Source organism: Linepithema humile, chromosome 5 (genome assembly GCF_040581485.1).
Source record: "Linepithema humile isolate Giens D197 chromosome 5, Lhum_UNIL_v1.0, whole genome shotgun sequence".
Classification (NCBI taxonomy): Eukaryota; Metazoa; Arthropoda; class Insecta; order Hymenoptera; family Formicidae; genus Linepithema; species Linepithema humile.
The window spans coordinates 28,456,124-28,481,114 of NC_090132.1; the positions used below are offsets into that span (position 1 = coordinate 28,456,124).

Consider the following 24,991-nt stretch of genomic DNA (forward strand, 5'->3'; position numbering starts at 1 on the left):
AGCAATCGCGCATAACGATGATTGCGCAGATTAATACAAAGTAGTACACGATAGTGCCCGAATGTCTAGAATTATATCCAGATCCTAATTAATCATATCCACTATATCGAAAGTTGAAATTTGCCCGAGGAAAAGTAGATCCAAATCGCTAAAGCAATACAATATCGAAAATTTATTATCAATATTACAATACTGTATTGATTCTTTCTAACATTCTAGATAATTTGTAAATCGTAATTTTATTTCTCCGACTTGAGATTGTAACAATATTACATAGTAATAATAGAGCCGAGATAATTATTTTTTAGAGTTTTAAGCAATTTTTTAATAATCTTGTTATGTCTAAAATATTCAATAAATCAATCTTATTAACCTATATTTAAACAGTCTGAAATTTTACAAGTTGAAAGAGTAATATCCGGTTTAATCGTAGCGATCATTTTGCATATTACTATATCGTTTCAATATTTGATGCACAAAAGTTATAACAAATTTAGATTAAGTTTCAACAACCAAATTTATATATGAAAATTTGTATAAAATGTAATATATAAATTTTTATTTATATGATATATATAAAACAGTATAAAATAATCAATTTTATCTAATGAAATAAATAGAATCAATTTGCAATTATATCGATCGATAAAAAAGAATAATCTTGATGTGATCAAAATTAGGCAATATTTGTGCAAAAAAACATGACACTAAGCATAAAGATTCTGAAAATCCTGCCAACTAAAAACAGCTGACGTTCATATATTTTTAACATGAAGACTAATGTAATACAGCATCATCGGACAGTTTGCATGTCTTGCAATATTTCGCAATAGCGGCGACTACTGCAGCGCGCGTACAACAAGAAGTCTCATGAGAGATTACGTCACGCTGTAACCTAAGACAAATGAAACACGCCAGTTGTGTGCGCCGAAAGCTGTCGTCATCGTGCGCGCTTAAGGTAAGAGTGGCCTTTATGCACGCTGAACGCAAGACGCTAAAATAAGTATCGCGCCTCTCTCGTGCACTTCACAACGGTATGTACATTTATTACATCGTAAAGACAGGCGTGTCAAACTCATTTCGATTCACACTTGACGTGAGCGATTTCGCACTACGTCGAACGGCGGCGTCTGTTGCGATAACCGAAAAAAAGTAAAAGGCTAATTACGATCTTACGGTGAAAAAGTATGAGAACTCGTATCTATGTCAATGTTATTTGTGTGCGTAAACTAACAGTAACTGGGTCTTAAAAACAAGATTGTTTTCAAGAGAACGAATAAAACGAGACGTGGAATCGTAAAAAAAGAAATATTAAATATTACGTACATTAAAATCCTCCGAGAGCCACCAAAGACAGTAATAGTATAAAGATATATGTGGCAATAAAATTAGGAATCACCGTTATACGGAAGATTTTAGCCACGATTACCCGAGTGCAAGGCGGTGACCAAACTCGTGCAAAAAACTTAAATACACGTAAATTTATGCATGCAGAGGCGAATCTCGATAATCGTCTCAAAATTGCGCGGAATTAACGTCATCCATTGACCCGTGTGTAATGTATTTTTTACATACGTAACTGGTTCTTTTAGCGGCGACCGCGGGCGTGCTCGACGCGCATTTACACCGTGTGATCACTTCAATGTGACTGCGTCTTCTCTAGGAATCCTTTACGCAATAGCTTATGAAAGATCGTACGGTATAAATAACGGTGGAGAATTTATGCTTGACAAGTGTGTTATGAGAATTCAGTTGTCAATAGTAAGTGAAACCGTCCATTTATTATCCATGAATATGATTTGTAAAGATACATAATTTATGCGTAGCAGATTTGAAGACAAACACATTTTTCGAACTACCTTCTCCTTCGAAAAATAAAACCTTATTTAGTAATAAGACAAGTCTCGTCAACAAGCTTTGAGGATCACAGATCCAATTAAATATAATTACTTATTTATTTAAACAATTTAAAGTTAACCAACTTGTCAAACAGTTTTTAATTAAAGTTGCCAAAAGGTCAAAGGTTGGCGCTTGAAATAAATGTTGGTCTACCCCGTCCACATAAAGCTATCTTAAAAAAAGATGCGGAGGAGTAATAGGATCTTGCTAGTCGTGTAACTCATAATCGATTTTTCCTCAGCGAATTTAATTAGAAGCTTAATTAGCACGCTGTTTTACATTGAAGATTAAAGGACCTTGACGAATTAAGCTTCAAAAATGCAGATGAGTAGTGGAACTCCATTTCCCTATTAATTCGAAGTAAACTTTAACTCAAGAAAATCTAAATTTGTGATTTAATTAACATTAATTAATGTCTTACTTAAAAATTAGAAATTTATGACGTGATGCGCAAAAATGTGATGCTAACAAGCGAAACAGATTTTGCTGGAGGAACGTCTTCGGAGTCGTCTCTGGAGCTTCACGGAGAACTCCGCTCGTGGAATCTTACTATTATAGTTATCCGCGAAAGCTCACCGTTATCCTCGGAACGTCGCAGTCGATTTACTAAATCGCTCGCAAAAGATGGCTACGGTACTTTCGCTACTCGCTTCGACTGAATACGGTCAAGACATCGCGCCTAACCGCGTCGAGAATCCCAGCCATCTCGCTACTACGTGACGGCACTTTGGAAACACCCTGTACATGTGTACGTAGTGGAAATCCGGGCGATGTGTGTACGCAGATATATACATATGCAGAAGTGGTTGCGACGCCAATGTATACACTAGTACGTGTGCCTTGCCTGTGCTGTCCTGCCTCCCTCATTGATTACGCTCGAATATTTCAGGGTTTAACAGATGAGACAAGAGAAGATTTGTTAGACGACGATATAGGGGAGAACGGTTGCTTGGCAAGAAAGCGAGGCAGAATGAAGAGAAAGAGAGAGAGAGAATGGAGAGAATAATTTATTCTATTCTACGCATCGCGCTAAAATAGAAAATTAAAATTTTGAAGATATTATTAGAAATATAAGATATAGACAATTTAAAATCTGAACAGATTAAACAAATGTGTAATGGACAAAATAAATAATATACAATGTTAAATAAATGCCAACAATATAAATAAAAAGCTTATTCTCGTATCTGCGCAATGATAACGAATAAATATTCTGGTGCTTCTAAGAAAAGATAATGTGAAAGAGAGAGTTAAAATAACGAACAGATAAGTTGGATGGAGAGTGTGGGGGAAGTACCTATATGCACAGACTCGCATAATCCTACCAGTTCACGTATAGGGTGTTCGTGATTATCCAACATCCTGAGCAAGCAATTTCTCATGGTCACTCGAGAACCCGTTGGTAATCTCCGAGCCACTCGGCGCGCTAACGCAGAGCGCCACGACAAAGGGATTCTCCAAATTTCTCTTCTCCGACAAGGAGCCAAGCCTGTCTCGCGAAATCAGCGTCGGCGCTGATGAACAGCGAAATTCGATCCTGACCGGAATCTACATCCGAGCAAGGTCGCTTTGTAGCCTTGGCGCTTGAAAGATTAATATATAAGATTCTTAGATGTCACTTTAAAAAAAGTAAAAATCGATGTTATTAAAATGAAACAATATATGTTAGTCTTATTTATATATTAAAATAAAAATATACGAAAATAAAATTAATTTAAGCATTAAGCAAATAACAAAACGAAAAGATCAAAGTCAGATTTATTCTCGAACTTTCAATAGTGATATGTCTTTAAAATTTAAATGCCTGTGTCATTTATTCTCGTTAGGAAATGGAGATTTAATATCGTGATCGACACATGACAAGATATCCGAAATATTTATTGATGACGGAAATCTATCAATTATTCATATCAAACATGAAGGATCCATTAACTCTCAGTTTTTTGATAGGTCAATATTTATTTTTGATAAGTCATAGAAATCATTGATCTATGTATCTATGTGAGTTAAAAACCCCCCTTTTTTTTTACTGCTTCGCATAATAAGCGATAAAATTTTAGAAATAAAAAAACTTAATTTTAATAAAAATAATAACAAAATAAAAGATATATTTTCAATAAAAAAATGTTTGAATAAATAATTAACTTGACACGAAAGAAAGCAATACGACTTATTGAAAATCATCAGAGAAGATAATTATTTTCACGTTAAAGCATAACGTGAGTAACACAAGTTCCCATTACGCCACAGACCATAATAACCGTAAACAGCGTTATCAATCGTAAAACGGAATTTATATAAATGAATGAGTTGTGGAAAAAAATTGAACGAACCGTAATAGATAACGATTGAGAACGATACAGCGAATGAGTACACGCTAATTATATCCACCACGCGATATCGTGACATCGGGGCGTCGCGTGCTGTGCACCGCGAAAAATGAAGTAATGAGATTACTCTTTCATCCGTCGAGCAAGCGGGCAAATGAGCCGGCTTCTTTTACACCGTGGCCTTAAGTCAACAACATTAATTAAATTTCCGGCTAAAATTAAATTTATATAGTTCTCTGATGTGTGCCAGATCGGACGGTGGAAGCGAAAGATTACGCGCGCAAACGCAAACAAAAAATTTAATTAAAAACATAATTTCCCTTTTTCACAACAAAATGGAGATTTCTCCTTTTTTCTCTTTCTTCCCTCCATCCCCGTTGTTGCGATTGCCCGTTTCGCTATTCATTCGCGTAGCGTATATCCATCTCCCAGTGTATGACGCACGTCTCGTCGACGTTCACGGGCTAAGTACGCGATGCGATCGCGGCGAGATCGCCGCGCGATCGGCAGGTCTCGGTGCTTCCCCCCCCGGGGTCACCTTATACAAGGTAGGGCCCTCACGGAGCAGTCGTTGATAGAAGGAGGGGTGGGACGAGAGAAGCGGCTAAAAGGTGGGGGAGGAGGGACTTTGTCGTGGTCGGGCCTTTAGGATCGAGTCCCACGCGTTCCCAGACATTCCAGCTAGTAATTGCAGACTGCCGCCTCCTATCTTGTCGACGTTGGCTCGCTTCTGAGCCAGTCTCCGGTCTCTCCTTCGTTCCTCCGAGATAGGTCTCTCCCCCCTTTCTCTCCGTCTCTCTCTCTATCTTTCTCTACACCGCCCAGATCCTTCTTTCTCTTGTAACACGCCTGCCCTCTGCTCTTCGCCATTGGCCTTTCCCTCGCGCACGATTCTTTGCATCGTGATACCGCCGCTGCTGCTGCTGCTGCTGGTGCTGCTGATGCTGATGTTGCTGCCGCTGCCGTTGCTCGTGTTGCTCCTCCTTCGCCGGCATCACCTCCACTCTTTTCTCCACTCACTCGCCGCTGCGATCGCTCGTTAGTAGCGAGAAAAGTGCACTGAGTGCTCCGGGTATCCCGGTGCTAAGAGAGCATCGGCCAGAAATCGCCCGTGGAACGCGCATCAAAGGACGAATACGCAATGGGAATCGACACGAAAGATACCACGACGACGGCACACGAGCAGGGAATAAGCGGCGCGGTAGGTAGTCGGCTGTTGATGGCCGAGCGTTGCCGAGTATGCCGCGTCGACCAACAAGGAGTAAGTATCAATCTCGTGGAAGGATGCCGGTAAACGAGAAGGTTATGCTGCGGAAGAACCGCGACGCGAACAGTTACAAATTATCACGATTAACGTCGCGGTAGGTTAACTTTGTCAAGGGAAGAAAAATCGGAGCGAGTAGCTCATTAACAAAATGCGTGGTAAAAATTCCAGATTAGAAATATCCGCGTAACAATCATACTCGATTCAAAACATAGCGAATTTTTATTGCATTAGAAATCGAGGTTCAGCGATATTTCGAGTAAATTAGATCCCATTATCATACCGAATGCATTTATTAAAATTGCCAAATAATTGTTCACAAAGAGCTTGCTACTTTTACGCAATCAATAATAAATTTTCTATTAACAATTTCGCGATAAGTGCCGAAGAAGTGAACGCTGAAGGTAAACAAACGCTTAAATCCGGATGTAAAACGGTGGTCATTGGCATACAAAATATAATTGGCGGCTGCTTGTTTCGAATAGCGCATACAACGCCGTTACAAGGACGGACCTAGCTTGGATCAGTTCCAAACGTGCTTATCGTTTGATTAATCGTCTTAGTTCGCCGCCGTGTACTCGTGTCAAGACAAGAGAGAACAGAGAATCATCGGACCGACCATGTTAGGCACGTACTTACGTATCTTAATCGATCCTGCAATATGTTCGTGCCATTTCTCTAAGATACTGCATTGCTTTGTTACTTTAACGGAATTATGCAGATTTATAATTAAATCGATCATTTGTAATTGGAGCAAATTGTATACGATACAATAAAAAGCATATTAATGTACTTATTACAATCCATATCGGATATTAATTTCATCTAATTATATCGACTAAAAGATTATATTATTTATAAAAGTTAAGTACTACAACGAAACATAAATAAATAACAATAATCAACTCATGTAAACATCACATGCAAAATTAAATTCCTCTAGCATTGCGCAAAACCATTGTATCGAATATCCATCAACTGGATAATAGAAGATTAATCCCAACAATCATATATCAATTAAACGATATATATGCTCGTATTTAGTATCCAATTAAATACTCTATATTCAAATTAAATGCTCCATCTAGTATATTTAATGAGTCTAATGTGCTTTTGATAACAAATTTTTTTTCTTAATCTCTCCGACGTAATCGCGAGCATTTGTTTTCGCCGGTGAAAATTCGATTCGATTCGAGCCAGTGTCCTCGAATGCGATTTTCACATCTTATGTTAGTCACACTCGCGATCCCACTTTCCGACTTTTCGCCGATCTCGTAACTCTCTGCGACTCTCTCTCTCTCTCTCGCCTTTGCCTACCACCTCTGTCGCTCTTTCAGCCTCTTCACGCGAAGTACTTGCCACTCTTCCACTGGCCACGCTCCAACATGCCTTAAGAAGGACGCGGTCACTTCAGCGGTCGCTTTGGGGTTGCCAGCTTCCGCGTGAAAACGATTCGAAACTTGTCCATTTTTGAACCTTCACCTCGAAAGTGATGGCATCCGTGCGCGAATCGTCATTTAATCTCACGCAGCGATCATTGGCATAAATTGTGAGAACTTGCGATAAGAATTGATGAAAAAGTATACATTGTTCAAGATTTTCTAATCATATATATATCAAATATATCACAAACTGTCATTGAATCATAGATTGGAGTGAAAGAAAAAGAAAAAAAGATATTAAAATGTACTTTTTTCTAGATTTTAAAATAGATAAACGAAAATAAGAAAACAAATTTCCTGCTGATGAACAAAATTAAGCTTTACGCAATCCGGAAAACAAACAAATTTACTCTCACCTCACATTCTCATATCTACTTTTATTAATTCCCAATTCGGAACTTTTGTACAATGAATTGAATTAATGCTCGATTTGAAAGTTTTCCCGAGAGCTCGGACTCTGTATTTCGCGTAGCTTGCGGCTACTCGCGAACAACCGCGAAATGTTAAATTGTTTTGAAACGGGAATTTCAATCTCCACGACCACCGAGCACGGAATTCTTCGCAAAGTACGTTTATTAAAAATTGTTTCTTCGTCCGTGGAATTCTTATGTAAAATGCAGCTCAAAATATGAGCTCTTTACATCCAAAATATGTAAGAACATTGGCTATTTCGGTTCTACTACACATTCAACTGCGCAGTGAGGTCTGCTGTACGTAATAAAAATATATAGAATTACTATACGTATAAAATTTAAATAAATATAAAATCTAAAAACAAAGTATTCATGGTGGAAATATTTCCTTCCAAATTAATCTGATTATTGTACCGTTATTCTTGGGATAAAAACGATTCCTACACTACTAATATTAATATCTTCAAGATAGAATATGCAACGTCATTCTACTGCCCAAGGCTAGCAAGATGAATGTCTCGCAAAAGCAGGAATGCACTCTCGCAGTTTCGAGTCATACGACGTCGCATGCGACATCGCGATTAAAACTACCGTCGTCAGTCGTTATTACAAACATTAGCGCCTAATTGACGTTGGAAATGTTTCGGGTCTAATTGCCGTCGTGCAGACGACAAGTCCTGGACGTTCCATCGCGAGTCCTCGCGAAACGCATCCACGCCCGCCGCGCCGTGCCCTGTGTAACTACCGGGCAAAGTGGATGAATGAATGTTTTACGCGGCCAAAAAGAAGCGGACAATTACGCGACGCGACTTTCGTGTTTCACAGGTTTCGCCGCCGGCAGTTAAGAAACAATAAAATGATATATTAAACGTCGCGTTCTCTACCGTTGCTCTACTTAGAGGATTGCAGAATGACACAGATAATTTCTGCTCGTAGCTATCAACAAGCTCGCAACAACAATTTTTTTCTGTGCAAAAAAAAAAGAATCAGTTCAAAGAGAGAATCGATGGTATGTAAAGATACCATCGATTTATAGCGTGTAATGGCGCGAGGGAAATAAATGCTAATATTCTAAATAATTTGCGAGCACAAATAAAATGCTCTACATTTTCAACAATTATAAAATCTATTAAAAAAACGGAACAATTTGTTAGATTAATTAGTTTATTCGGATATTCCGACTGAAAAATTTATTTCCTCGTAAAATAGATAGCACGGACTCGTCGCTGCTGCTCGAAGAAGATATTTCCGACGCAATACAGTCGATGGCAGGAGTTATCCGTTCAATAAATCTCGCTAAGGATGTATCGGCGAGAGTCCTCTCTCTTCCCAAGGGAGACGACAGTACGTACAAAAGTCTGAAAAGGAAGAGAGGAAGCAGGGTAACAGCACAGCGAGCCGGATTGCCCCAGGATCGAATTCGTCAAGCCGTAGACCCGATAAATCTCGACTATCGAGAAGTCCACACTCGCGGAAGACCCCCACGGACCAGTCCGGGACTCGTCCTCGTCGTCGTCGTCGTCGTCGTCGTACGAATCGACGACGGCGGACTTATAAATCCCGACGTTTAACGCGAACGAAGGCAACGTTCGCTCGGGATAATCCCGCGGGACTCACTTCCGCGACGATGTTTTTTTTTCCTTCGTAATCTCTCAGGTCGACATTTATTATGAGCAAAGGTCGCGAGATTCGATATGCTCCTTAAAACCTCCATCGATAAATCGTAACATTAAAGCATAAGCTGCCCTTATTAAACTCATTAGCAATCTATATGATTGAATGGAGGATATAATAATTTTTCAGCTCAACATCAAAAACGAGGAATGGTTAAACGCGCATGTTTGACAGGATGTTAGATTGGTCAAATCATTAATAAACTATTTATATATCTTTCAATAATTAAATTAAATTGAAAATAAAAAACAAAAATATTGAGAATAAAATCATTAATATTACTTCGCTTGTCAAAGCAATCATTGTTTGAATATAGTTGAATGTCAAAATTAAAGAAAATTTCATAATTTATTATAATATAAAATTTCAATATAATAATTTTATGCATGTTATGTAAAATTTTTTACTTTTCATAAATTTAATTAAACATTACAAAAAATATAATTAATATTATAATTTGCAATAAATTTATAATTAATTAATTATAACGTAATTTATTTATCCCTTTTTAAAATTAATTATATTTTGAAATATTTTTCATGAAAAATAATTCCAATTTAATTCATATATAAGAACCTTCCACCTTGAAGTACCTTCGCTATTCAGCCATATGGCTATGCTGAAAATGGGAAGGCTGACACTTTTCCCATCCGCTAAGAAAAAAAAATTGCACCATTTCGCGGAGCGGTCGCATATCGTTCAATCGTTTTTCTTCGAAGCTAAAGTGAAACCTAATCGAATAGTGATCGTCGTCCCCGAACAACGACACGTCGTCCGGAACACACGTTCGCCGTCTAGTGAATCCTCCCACCCCCGTCGTCTCGTCCCTTTTCACCCTGACCACGGCAGCACCCCTCGTCGCCCCGGCGCCTTCAGGCCGCCGCCCCCCTCCCCGGGGGGTGCTCCGAATATCGATTCGTCGGACATTACCGTGTAGCCGCCGCTGGAAAACGTTATCGACGAAGTGTCCGCCCGTTCCCTCTCTCTTTCTCTGTCTCTCTCGAAATAACGTCAAAATCCGATGAAGCCGCCATCGAGCGCATCGGCCGTTTCGAGTGCAGTGCGCTAATACAGTTACGAATTTACAACCATGTGTATGTGTGTGTGTATGGATGAGTGGTATGGCGAGATCGGGGGGGATGCAACGGCGTTCATTCGTGGCGCGAGTAATATTCGGCGTTACAACGCGAGAGCGAGTTTCTGTAACGCTATTGATTCGCCTGGGCATCGTCGGTAACATCGTGGCGTGTTCGGCCAATGGGAGACGCGGAATTCACGCGACGACGTGTAATGATATTGTTTTTCAAGAGGGGTGCGCTCTCTCGCTTTTCTCTCTTTAGCATCTTCCCTCGAAGCGCATCGGAATCAGACGATGAAACGTTAAGTTAATTCATTTCGTCTTCCTACATGCCGAATTTTGAACTATATGTGAAATGTAAATACAAAGTATTCAAAATGTCCAGAAAAATATTGCAATTTTATTCGTCCACGTACTTTAAAATAAAATCAATTTCTTTTTAATAAAAATTTTTGCTATATTTTATTGTTACAATTCCGATTATGAGAAAAAATTGAAAAGTTTATCTCCTGAAAAAGGTAAACAATAAAATCTTAAATTTTAATTTATTTCAGATAGACTTCAACTCAGTTTTAGAATTTTGTTATCTAAATATAAAAAAAAAGATTAACAATTCAAATTTGAAATAAATTTAAATTTATTTGTATAAAGCCGTACAACGTAGGCTTCTATGATGAACGCTATCTCCTGTATAATAAGGAATCCTACAATTCAATACATATTAATTTGTCGGCGATCCTTTGTCCGAGAGTGCACATTTTGCACCCCAACAATGAACCAAGATTAATCTTCCCTTCGATCCGCCGCGAACACACCCCGGTAGCATAATCACGGACTTCATTGGCCACCGCTATCGGATTGACATTTAGCAGAGCAAACAATTATGCTTGTCCGTCTGCCAGCGCCCTCTGCTATCACCCTCTCAATAAACTCGGATTCATCTCCCGCCCGCGTAAATGCTAATTTATAAACATTAACTCTCTAGCGCTCTTCGTAAGAGGATATCGCGCGATACACCTTCAATTGATTTATTTCGTGCAATATCAAAATATGTATTCGACTGAGCTGACAAAAAAGAGACGACTTCGAACGAAAGGCAAGATTTTAATTTCTTATTAAGTTGCTAATTTTAACATAAATCGGAATAATGTTAGTTAATTTATGATAATTAGGTAATCGTTATATGCTAGTCTTGCTAATATTCTATTAATAAATATCCGATTGCATGTTGCTCGCCAACGCAATGCAAATCCTACGTATTTGTTTCTCTCATAAGCTATTTAAATCAGATGAATCAGAATGTCTAAATGGTGAATAAGATGATAATCTAAAAAAAGAAATTAATTAATTTTTATCGGCAATTCTAGTTTCTAGTAAAAATAGTATTTATTTGTAAAAATAATTGAAAACTATAATTTAAAAAATTGCTCAATAAATAGATATTTTTACTTTCAATACACATATACGTAAATATTAAAAAATAATCATTTATTTTATTTATTTTATGTATGTGCTTATTTATCTTCAATTTAACTGTAATGTTTTATTTAAAAAGAATTTGATTAAAACAAAATGGAAAGTAACAAAAAAATCGATTTAAAAATTTTCAATGGAGCATTGTACTTATAAAAAAAGCTATAAGCATTAAAATATAAATTTTTTTAACTCAAAAATCCTGTTAAAATATTAACATTGTAGAAAAAATATGAAAAATTCTGCTCAACATATCAATCAGAAAATGGAAAAGAGTGTCATTAAAAATCAGTTAATTGAATTTATGGAAATACAATGTTTTAATCCAATCTGGCAATTAAAAACTTTATTAAAAACAGAAATTAACAATAAAATTTAAAAGTAATCGTCAGTTATTGAGAATCGATTAACAGAAATTTTGTATCAATAGTCGTGCTACATAATACTAATATTTATTCTAAACTAAAAAAATATTACTTCTAAATTAATAAAAACAATTTCACTTGCCAAACTTTCAAGAGTTTTATATTGCGCAGTGTAACTGACAAAGATGGATGTGTTTCTGAGAACGCCTCACGAATTTTGCGAAACTCTTTGAACACATTTCTGTCCATTACTTTCCCATCATAAATAACCATAAATAATTTAACTCGTAACCTTTAAAAACTAAAACGGACCATTCCACTTGAAAGATCACAATGTCAATAAGAGCATCGTTCTTAGGAGGTTAGAAGATGCACAGAGATCATGTAATCGCACGACGTTTGACTTGCGTGATTATTCTTGATGCGCACTTATCCCGTCACAAAATATCGCGTAATTTCTAGCTCAATCATTCTACGATTACGAGAATAATGATACCGATGCAGAAATAAAAGATTGTAGGCCGATATTAATTATATTCGTAATATAGGATTTGCAAATAAACTAACACAAAATAAAGAGATATTTTTAACGAATAATAATCCTTGATCCATATCTCTCTGTAAAATGGTTTAATTAAATGGAATTATCATATATAAGCATTACTCGATAATTCTTTTGCACACACATATACATATATATATATATATATATATATATCTATCAAACGTAAATTACCACGTGCTAAAATTACCGAGAAAAAGTTCATTAATTTGTAAATGCACAAAGATTAAAATGATAATTAAATCTCAATGTAATATTCTTTTTATTGAGACTAAAAATAGAGAGTAAAACACGATCTTGTGGATGAAATATTTTTTTGTGTGGAAAAAAAAGTGCACGAGACGGAATTGTCGGAGAAAAGATTCAATTTCCAAAAATTCTGAAAAAAATTGTCTTCCAATTTAGCCGGAAACTTTCCTTGCAATTATCAAGCCCACGATATCGAATACTGTCTCGAGTATCGCGAGCATCCTTTGCCGAGTCAGGGTTCGGCACGACTAATGGAGACACAGCCGAGAGGGCCGGTTATTGCAGCCAGTCTTCGAAGGGATCGAAACGGAAGTGGAGGGACACAGGGTGTGGGCGTTATTACATCTCGTTTCGAGGAGAAGACCCCTCGGCGAGGACTTTCGTCGATATCCTGGTGGGTAACGCGCCACCCCTACCGCGACGGTGGGCCGGTTAACGCCTTTGAGCTGCGCGTGCCCGGGCACCCCCTTCCCTCACGCCCTTTTTTCCCCAGCCCTTCCGCCGCCAGATTCACGACCAGAACGAGAGAGGGGCAGAGGGGGCGCACACGGAGAAGAGGGGCGCCCAGTACCCACGTTTTTTTCATCCGACGGCACGGTGGAACACTCGGTCTGATACTCCCTTCCTCCACCTTAATCTCCCTCCATCACGCCGGGGTATCAAAAGAACGAAATAACAAAGGTGCTCGGATGTACGGTCTAACTTACTTGCCCTTCCCGCGCCTAGATGATATCTTTGCGCCCTATCTATCCCAGCCTAGCCCTTCTTCGTCGGAAAACTCGCCCTTCGAGCCCGACATACCGGGGGGGGCGATGATATAATGGACACACCGTTATCTTTCACTTACGACTCTCACTTTCTTTCCGGATTCGCACGGGACTTCCGGCGCGGTCCAATTCCGCCTCGCTAAAGTCGCCTAAACCCTCCTCACCGGTTCATCGTCGGTGGTAAGGTTGAGGCTCGAAGATCGATCGGAAAGTATTGATCGTTCAATGGACAAACCCGGTGCTTTTCATTAGCCCAGTGGTGGTAATACGTGCACGCTGTTTTCTAGAACGCAGAGTAGGTGCGTCTGTGTGTATGGAGAACGGATTAAATGTCCTGCTTTCAATCGCGACCACCAATCCCGAATAACGGCCCTTTAATTGCAGCATCGTGGAAATTGAAAAGGGTTACAAACGCGGGTTATGTTGCATCGAAACGGATAAAGACATTCCTGTCAGCGAAATAAATGCGAATTATTCCAACCATCCACAATAATATGGATTTGGAACACATCGAATTTGAAGCGCGATTGTGTATGTATATTTCGCGCGCGCTTTGTGCGAAATAAAGTAACGCTCATATTTAATCACAGATATTTCTTTATTCTTCATTATATGTTTTATAATTAATAATTCGTGCATTGTCGGTAAACGAAATGAACGGATGAAATAAAATTCCTGGATTTTTGAATGCGAAATAAGCGAATAAATTCCACATCGCTCTTCGTTTTTAATTTATTCAAAGCCGTCTATTCGTATAAAATATTTTAAATAAATAATGCCGTGTAACAACGCTACCCTTAATTGCAGAGTGGAAATTCAAAGAGCACAAATGCCAGTTGCGATATTTAGAGAAAGATAAAGGCATTCTTGGCAGTGAAATTAAATGCGGATTAATTTGCTTTTATTAGCAGATGAAATAAACAAGTGAAATGGAACTTCCTGGTTTTTGTACGTAGTAAAGACAAATAATTCTTATGTTTAATTTAAATATATCTGTTTCGGTATATAAGCGTCTTGCTTTTCACCGACCACTAATTATAAATAATTATCTTCTATTTGCTATGAAAATTGTGAAAATCACAAGCGCAAATATTTGCAGTATTTTTGAAGAAAATAAAAACAAATACTTAAAATTTCAATAAATTAAAACAAATGAATATTCCTAACAATAATTTATAATTACAATTTAAAATTTAATTACAAAAGAAAATTAATTTAATATGAATAAATTTACATGTATAATAATTGTGACGTACGATATGTCTTGATTTTATCGTTATCGAGCATTGTTAATTTTTTTTTTTCTAAGCAACCTTTCTATTCTTGGTTGGAACAAGAGTCTTTATCGTTGATTACGACATTATCTATGCAGCAATCCTTAAAACATTATACTCGCGACTGTATATTTGTGTGCGTCATGTTTACATTGATATTATCTATCTTATTATATCTCTGACATTATGCTACAAATGGTAATATAATTTTATGAAAGACATTTTGAAATAATTTCCAGTGTCCAAATATAGAGACTGTCTCATTCAAGTCGCATTAGGCATTCATTAAAGAATCTACATTTCTCTCAATCGACAAATTACAGATAATGATAATAGCAACTTCTTTTCTTATTAGATATAGCCAAGAATTCTCGTAAGCCAATACATGACATTAAGTTTCCCTTAAGATTATCTGAAATCCAGCGTAAAGAAATTTAAGTTTTCTTTATAAGAAGAACCGAAGAATGTGAGAAAAAAATTCACACATGTAATATCTTCGCACTTTGTTAATAAATTTAAATAATATTGTATTATTTTTATTCTTCTATAAATACAATGCAATATTGCTCAAGTTTATAAAACATACACAAAGATATTAATACGTCACTTACCATCCATACGTACGTCTGAATAGGAAATTTAGAAATTTTTGAATTAATAAATGTTCATTCGGTACACCGCTTCAGTTACAAAGCACGTCCGTTGAAACCGTGAAGCGTGTGCGCTTTCAACGAGCAATCGCGGGGAGAGCTTTCACCCGGCTGACGCCTATCGCATCCGTTTTTGATTAGGGTGTTATCTCACCGGTGATATCTCGACCGGCGTTATAATCATTGGTGCGTACTTACGGAGGCGCTCTTAGAGTGGGAGGGAGGAGAGAGGGAGAGACTGAGTTCCCAGCGTGCATTAAGCTATCTATCAATCTATCTGCCGTACGAAGAGAATGCATGCGCTCGGTACCGTGCGCCAATGCTGATCACGCGTGTGCATACGTAAATCCACGTAACGTCGTAATGCGTGGACGGCGTAACGCATTGTTGTATGTAAAAGTCACATTAGCTGCGGAGATTCTTGGCTTAACAGATGGATGAATGTAACGCGAGGTATTTAAAGGTGTGATTCAGAGTCCTCGTACGCATTATGTATAGCGCAATGCGTGTCTCTCGCAATATATTACGTATTATAAATATTAATTTATTAGCGTATTAACGCATTGCAAATATTAGCATCACCGCAAGCCAAAATATTATGATAAAAATAGCAATAACAGATCGTTTAATCACCAAATGTTCACGATTAATTCATCGCTTGGGTTGTTGATCATTCGCAAGGCTTTATACGACAAAATTGCGCGCGCAATTTTATATTATTTTGCGCCTTTGTCGTTTCGTACTATCTCACTTTGCTACGCTATCGATTACTTTAAACACTACCGATTCCGAATTTAGATATACATTCGCCATGAGGGCCGCACGACTCCAGAAGTAAAGAGACTTCGGAGAGAGAGAGAGGTCCAAAGGCTGTAAATCACCGAACAATACGCGATTCCTATCGGCGAACTTCGGTAAATTTTTACGATCACCAGCAGGGCGCGCCGTTCGAAAGTGCACGCGAGGGGGGTACATACGCGGAAGATATACGTTGTAACGGCGCCCCTTCCCATCCTTTTCCAATCCGCCCCTCTAACGCTTCGACATTTTCCGCGCGCAAAGGCAGAACCCTGCCAAACATAGAACGGCGACCCAACAAAGGGCGATCTCCAACTCCGCCACGGCACAATGCTATCTCCACGACGTACTTCCGCCCTGTTGCGTTTTTCCGATTCTCCCTCTCGGACTCTTTTTTTTTTCCCCCGCCACGCGTTGCGATCTTAACTGCACCCCCTTCCCCTTGATCATACATCCTCGCCAACAATCGCGCCAGAACCTTCGCCATTTCCTCGCTCACCGACTCACCCTTTCGAGCACTGCCACCCCGCGCGAATCTTCTATTAACGTATGTTCGCGTATTTAGATAAGGGTGACGAGAAGCGTGCCTTCACCAAGCACGTGTCCCGCTTTATCGCGCTGAGACTCTTTGTACATCGCGCGCAACCCGTCACTTTCTGTCGTCGTTTTGAAAAAAAGAGTGCGATAAACACGAGGTAAATAGGGTAGGATGATGGGCGCTTTAATCCCGTGGTGAATACAAAAGAGGCAATGAGCTTTTGAGAGCTTAGTTAACTTTGAAATATTTTATCAAAATATTACTCCTACTTTCCGCACAATATTTTGCACACAATTTTATAAACATATTTGCAGCGTAAAATAAAACGGTACAAAAATTGAGACTTGTGCATTTTAAACAAACGGTATTGCTGGTATGTTTCAATTCGACATCAACTCAAAATAATATTTAAAATACTGGTATTTTAATTTGACACTATTAAAGAGTGTATCATTTGTTTATATCTCGCAAAATTCAACTTTAATATATAAATATTATTTGTGAAAAAATCTTGGGTGCATGTTTATCGACCTCGTGATAGAAGTTTTCCTGTGAACGTCGATCGAAAATGCTTTCTTCCTTTCCGTTATTGTTATGATGTCACGTATCCATATAACGGTTCAATGAGGCAGATAACAGGTTCTGGGAGTTGTGATGACATTGTCACAACGTTGCAATAGAATGGATTGCTTTCTCAAGATATCGGCACTAAATGAAAAATTCCGACGCCAACGTCATTATTAACTAATAACAGAGGAAAGGAAAAATATTTCCGACTTCACGTTCGCAAGTCGAGTGATTGCATCACACAGTCATTATATAAAAATTCACGTAACAGACGTGCTCGAATGTATCGTTTAATAATAAGTTCTCCGAGTTACGGGCGCATAAAAAAGTCTCCATCGCGAAACAAAGACTCTGCCAAGTTTCTCCAATGTAGTTTCTCAGAATGTTTTTTTTTCGCAACCATAACCGTGCCGCCCACGACTTGTGCACCCTAATACGGCCGTGCAATGATCGATGCGAAATTTCTAAATGAATACCGAGAGAGAGAGAGAGAGAGAGAGAGAGAGAGAAAGAGAGAGAGAATTATGATGGCGTCGTAAACTTTTCTCGGTTCTCAACCCCTCGAATCGCACCCCGCCGCCGTTCACCCCGTTCACCCGGAACTTTCGCCATTTCCTTCACCCCGAAACTCGAGCTTCCTTCGAGGCCCCCCCGCTGGCCGGCGCTCTTCTCGTAACGTATGTTCGTGTGTTTAGATAACAATTGCGAGGCACGCTCAGTGCTCGAAAGCACGAACGCCGTCTAGTTGAAACACCGCGACGTCTCCTTCTCTCTCATTCTCTCTCCCTCCCCCCTTTTTTTCCCTCCTTTTCTCGCCCCTTTTTCTCACCCCGTCGACGCCAGTGATTCGCATCGTCGTATAAGCAGGATGTATTATGTACTCTTTATGGCGGTCGTAGCGGGCAAATGGGTTAATGCAACTACGCGTCGTCGTATATACGGCTCGCCGTTAATTTTTACTTCCAGCTGCTGGTTGAGGAGAGGCAAAGCTCACCTACGTGTCTCTCTTAACTCGACCGAGTCGTTAACCCCGCGCGCTAATTAATTGCCTAGCTAAGCCTCTTTCTTCTACCAGCTGGTCGGCTACAAGTTGTCTACTCTGTCTTGGCTCAACTACCTCGACGCCGAGATGTCTTAAACGATCTTTCCTAATTTCTGCGGTGACAGAACTATTGAAGAGATGCTTTTCAACACTAAATGTATAGATATTTCACACAGGTTTTATCAAAATCTTTCATTCTTTTTTTATAAAATAGTCGTCAATTTTATTTTATCATTTTTAAATTGCAGTAACAAAATAATAAAACTTTTGTCTCGTTGTTTCAAAATTACAAAATATGATTTGTTAATTTCCAATTTCATACTCATACGACTTTACGGTATAATCCGATTTTATCTCTGTTTCAACTAACAATGAATTCTTTTTCGTAAAATCTTTCAACATTTTTTCAACACATAGATAAATAAGTCACATTGATAAACAAATCTGTAATATAATCCGAATCAGTAAGCATTTTAATCTTCACTTCTGTGTAATCTCTTTTATTCGCATGTGACAATTTAAATAATTTAAATTTGTGCTCTTGTGTCCGTTATGCATATAATTACTGTCGAAATATCTGATATAGTTCTCAACAGAGAGAGAGAGAGAGAGAGAGAGAGAGAGGGGGGGGGGGGGGGGTCGGGGCTTCAATTTTAATGAGCAGCGGCTTAAGCGGCACAACGAGTTGAGCTGCGGATTTAAAACCTTAATTCCTACGTTTAATCCGATAATTCGGTAATACGAAACTACGGCAGATGCCTCACAGCATCTGCATACCTAATCGCGCATCCAACTGGGATATTCAAATCGTAATCCAGATCTAGGTCGGATTTCATCAATCTGGAAAATCGTACATGCAATAAGACGTACAGTTGCTCATACCTAAAGTAATTCAAGCTTATTATTAGCACCATTTAATCACTTTAGTCTCCACATTAAATTTATACATTATTAAATAAGAAGAGCTAATGAAAAAGAATTGTCAATTGTTGACAAGCTAACGTAAGAGCATTTTTCAACTCGCTGAATTCTTATATTCTTTGCTCAAAAATCAATGATCTTAATTAACTATAAATTTGTTGAAGTTTTAAATATTAAGTTACAAACATATATAGATGCTGCAATAATTATTATTATCTTCTTCTAATTGCACGATATACTTTTATTCTTTTATCGCATTCGTATTCAATGAACGCTTCCCTATTAATAATATCGAATGAATCGTAAATGCCGCGAAAATAACCGTCCCGACGCCGCACGTAATAATACGCACGAACCGCCGACATAATAACTCGGCGCGATTTCGCAATACCGCGCAATGCCTCGCCGATTCATTAAAAAGGTTGAATTATTCGCCGCGATTTTGACGCGCGGCTTCCTAATGCATTGCGTAAGCTATCGAATACACACGAATAGAACGCAGACGCTTTGGCGTTGCGCAATTTTCCTTAGTCGCACGAGCCTACATCGCAGCAATGGAGTATTAGAGTGCGACGAAATTAATCGATTAATTTAACTCCCTTACAGTTGGCGAAGCGCGAGTCCGATGTAATTCAGCAAAATTTCCAGCCGAGACTGCCAGACGAGAACCTTGTCAAGCGCTCGAGCTTACGTTAATAATTCCCGTTGGTTTCTACGTCGTTACCTACTTGGCACAATCATTGGTGCACATATATAGCTATCGGAATTCTTAGATGAAAGTAATTTTAATGGAAGACAATTAGAGACTGATCTTCCATTAACTGCGATGCATTATTAATCTTCGAGTAATTGCAAGCGATTGAAAATAGCAAACTTATATGTAACGATTTACGACATATGAATCCGAATGTGAATAAATGATTATTTTATGTGACAATTTTATGTAACATTTAAATTGACAATATATTTTATTTTGTAAAAAAATTTCGATGAGTTTCGCTGAATAATATTCAGCTGGTGTCTTCCGTGACATCATGTACAGTCGGTACAATCGTCCCACGTGATTACGTCGACGCGACGGAATGTCTATGATTATAGCAGAGTCCGCAAAAAAAGGTTACGTGTTTTTCATCAACGATAATATCAAATATAAAAGACAGCAAAGAAGCATGAGATTTGATCATACACAAATATAGCGTGTGTGTTGCAAGTAGGTATAAAAATTTGAAATTTAATTTTTGCCGTTGCCATATTTTTAGTACTCGCCTATCATAAGTTAAACGATATATCTAATTAATTTGCATGCAAATTCAAATTAAACTACATTCCGACACTTTTTATTCTTTACGATCACGTTCGTGGAAGAAATTTCAGGTTGTAAAATAGATTGTATCACTATCGAACGAGCGCGTGATATCATCGCCATTTGCGCTTCGGTAACTTCCTCGGCAATGGAAATTTATTATATTCGATGCGCATACGGGAAACGAGAAAGGCAGAAGCAGAGACAGAAAGAAAGAAGGACAATTGCGTGGATTTGCTGATATTTCGCCGTAAAGAAATGAGTTATGGCACATTATTTACACGAATCTCGGCGTTGTAATAACCGCGCAATCCGATGCCGGAGGGTTGCCAGCGGCGGTGTCCAAATGTAATTAACATATTTTGGACGCGAGGGGTGGAAAAACTCCCTTTCTCCCCCTTTCCTTCATCTTCCGTGGTTCGTATTATTCCCGCCCGGCCCCAATTTTCTTGCTGATGCACCCTCTATTGAGGGGCGGTCGCAGATTTTCAATCTGCATTTCTCTTCCACCTATTCCCACCGTCTCATTCCCCACCGCCAACCAACCGCCATCACCTCCTCCCCCACATCCTACTCCGTAAAGGCCTACGGCTGAATTCTCCGCGGCCACATCGAGTAGAAAGTGTAAATGCGACGGGAAAAAGGGAATGAGAGAAACGTCAAACCTCCGAGGAACGTATCTCGCTGAGTCTTCGAGAGCTTTTCTTCCCGCAGAAACTCCAATTTCGTTGCATTTACATGGGCAAACCTGAGAGCAGAGGCTCGTCAAGTCGAGCGAGACGTAGGTATTATACATTTCGATGATGTCAAACTTTGTCAGTTAGCCGTAATATATTCGACGAAGAAAAGTTAGCTCGTAAATTTCAATCAAAGATACGCATCTTTATTTTTATTTCCCAAGATTTATAATGAAACAAAAATTCAAGCTTATAATTAATCCTATTATTATTTTAGAATCATTCTTGACAAATTTCCGATTTGAAGCTTTTAAATTCTCACAGTATAAAGATAGAAGTGACGTGCAAAAAATTATATTGCTAAAAATGCTTCTCAAGAAAATTCAATTTAAAAAAAGAAACAACGTCGAGAAAATAAAGTATTCATAGCTAATACGTTGAAATGAAAGTAGAAATCGCTTTTATGTGGCATCGACATTTTATCGACGAGATAGAAATGCATGTTCATTTTGCGTTTAATCTTTCGCAGAGGCCAATGATCTCGCATGCTCTTCTCTGATACATGTTTTATCACATGTACAATTTTAGAAATACTGTGACTCACATTAATGCTACTATAATATACTATAATAGATCTGTTGATTTTATACAAAAATAACACATAAGTTCAATGCATCCAAAATTATAGTATATAAGATTTTAAGATATTTTAACAATTTAATTGAATTATATTAATTTTTTATAAACCCTCTTAGTTTTTCAATTAGAATCGCACATGTTATAAATAATCAGCAAAAACTATATAATTAAAAAATTAGTTAAAATATTATCTTTAATCTTTCGCTAACAAATAATCTATTTGAAATGATAGAACTGGCATATGTAAAATATAACAGATTAAAAGCAAGTATGCATATTGTAAATTAATACACAAATAAAATATCTGCGTAAAAAATAACGGAAAAATTACAATGCAGAGATAAAGCCATATATATCCGTCGTCTCTGTGCGCGATATTTTAACAAACAAATGAAGACACGGAAAGCGAAACAGCCACTAATACCAGCCGTATAAATGGCTTACGTAGAAGCTCGCCATTATTCGTCTCGAACCACTATTCGACGTGGAAAAGTCGCACTCGAGGTAAACGCACCGCGCGAAACCGCAAAGCGCATAAAAGTTAAAACGTTTCCATCGCGCGATAACGCATTTCGTGATATCTCAATATAAAAGACGGTCGAACCGCGTCGACAACGACCGCCGTTTCCCAACGCATTTTATGCGGCTAGAGCAGCTCGATTAAAGTTAGCCCGATAGATTTCACGCCGTCGCTACCGACAACAGCTTGATAAGGATCTCTTTCTGAGAAAGTGGAAGGCCTGCTCCGTATTGGCTCTCGTTCGCCGGGTTATATGGTTTCCGCCGCTCCTCGCATTATCTCCCACGATCCGAATTGATTATCTCGTTGGAGGTGCGAGATAACTATAGACGATGTGTTCTCGATAAAATTCTACCCGCCACCTGACGCCTCGTTAGATTATTCTGTCCGTAAAATTCGAAGTCCGTAAAAAAATGATGACCGGGTTTTAATTTTCATTTTTGTGGCGTTTCGAGACTCTGACGTAAAAAAAGTTATATTATTTTACTTTCAGGTTTAGTTACATTAATCAAAAAGTGTGAATAAAAATCATAAGCTATTTTAGTATAATTTCAGAAATGACTGATATTTTCATTTTTACTGCATGAATAAGCGTGCTACAATAATAAGATTTATTTAAAATCTATACTAATTTTAAGTAAAACTTAAAATACAAGAATTCCAAAAGATCACGTGCCTTCAAAGAAAAAAACGAATAAAATGTAACATTTGCTATTGTTAGTCCGAGCATGCTGAAACAATTAAATATATAACCGAAAATATACAGTTTCATGATCGCTGACTAGCATTGGAATTCCCCTTGATACAGTCGATCAATAGAAATACACGTCACGCATTCTATTGCGACATCGGGAAAACCTGATACAAATACGGAACAAGGGAACGCAATATTCTAAACATAACAATGCGTCTTCGAGCGGAGAAACATCTCGGGGAGAAATCAGATGACAATACTCGAGACATATACATCTCCGAGAGAGGAAAAAAGGGCGGCGCCCGAGAAATAAATTCTTGCCAAAGGTGGAACGAGCGATTAAGACTCTAATATCATCCGCAGGTGTTGAAGATGTTCGAGCGTGTCTTTGAAAGGGAAAAATATATGAAGGAGGAAACAGTCCTCTTCGGAAGACTCGGAAAGGTAGTTGAGAAGAGAATAAATCAAAGTTTTCAAATTGAAATTGCACTATTTGGCACTATTTCTGCCAAATCTCTTTCCGCCAATTCGATCTATATTGGGTTATATGAATGTGCTGGATCGCTGGAAGAGAGATTCTGATAACCTTGCTTGCCACGTGCCGACAATGGCCACCCAATTGGCTGCACGGATCGTAATAAGCTCTGCGTACATTTCATGGGTTACCTAGTTTCTAATTGAAAACCCAGATGCGAGAACATAGCGAGCTCTCAATTCTAAGTATTATAGAAACGTAAGAGATATTACCGAAAATTAGCTAACATTTATGATATATTCTGTTTTTCTTCTCTAAATATCTAAATTTGAATTTCAATCAAACAAAGTTGAACATTTATCCTTAGACGATTACTGAAAAGCCAAAAATATTTTAACTAATTCTGATACTTTATTTTTAAAATAATTCAATTTATTTTTCTGAAAACTTCAAAAAATGTTTTCTTTTTTAAATGTTTTTTTAAAGATTACAGAATATTTTTAGATATTTACAAAAGAACTAAAAATATTTTAGCTAATTTTAATATTTTATTTGTAAAATAATTTAATTAGTCCAAAAATGTGTTTGCTAAAAATATCTATTTTATAACTGTTCTGTTACTACAATTTCACTTCTGCATTACTGTATTCAAAATACATTTCGCACTAGAGAACAGATATGTAAATAACTGAATTTAGTTTAGAATTTCTCATGAACAAAAATACTAATGACAATTGAACAAAAATACTTGACAATTTTCGAACGACATCTCAAATCTCACAATGTAAATATTTTATGAGCAAATCTTTGAATATATTTTACAGACAGATATATATATCTTGCCTATTTTAGTCAAATTTCATATCACTGAATAATTTTTATGTATCAATATTCAATAAAATCACGTCAATTGTGATACGATAAATGAATTTTGAAACAATTAATTTCCAGTAAGAAAATTATATATCAGCCATGATTCGATATATGATTTTTGAAGTAACTATGACTCTGTAGATGATTCTTTCGACTATTCACTGAGCACTGAATAATTAATTCATTGGAAAAAGCAAACCTGCTCGCTTGTGACACTCAGGCGTTCAGTAAAATTGGCCATGCAATGAGGGCAGGTGGCAGCAGCAGCAGCAGCAACCCCCGCTCCTGATAATCCTTATTTATAGAAGTCGAGACCGCTTCTTCATCGTAATTCGCGGAGAAGGGTGGTCGTTGGCTCGTACCGAGGGTGGCTCGAGGGCAAAGGGTAAACGCTCAATTGATTTACGGACGCCCATCGAACCGTGTGGAATTTTCACATCCGTACGTGGACCCTCCTCGATAGTCTCTTCTAATCGGCTGAGATTAGCACAACCCGAGCAACGT

General features: G+C 37.9%; 1 protein-coding gene and 1 long non-coding RNA gene across 6 annotated transcripts in view; one reads left to right on the plus strand and one right to left on the minus strand.

The window, feature by feature from the left end:
- The window catches only part of PlexA (plexin A), a 234,036-nt gene that overhangs the window by 121,285 nt on the left and 87,760 nt on the right, over positions 1–24,991 (minus strand). The window lies entirely within an intron of this gene.
- LOC136999924 (uncharacterized) lies at positions 5,326–7,234 on the plus strand. The gene is made up of 2 exons (XR_010890211.1): positions 5,326–5,490; positions 6,831–7,234. It is a non-coding gene; the product is annotated as an uncharacterized lncRNA (long non-coding RNA).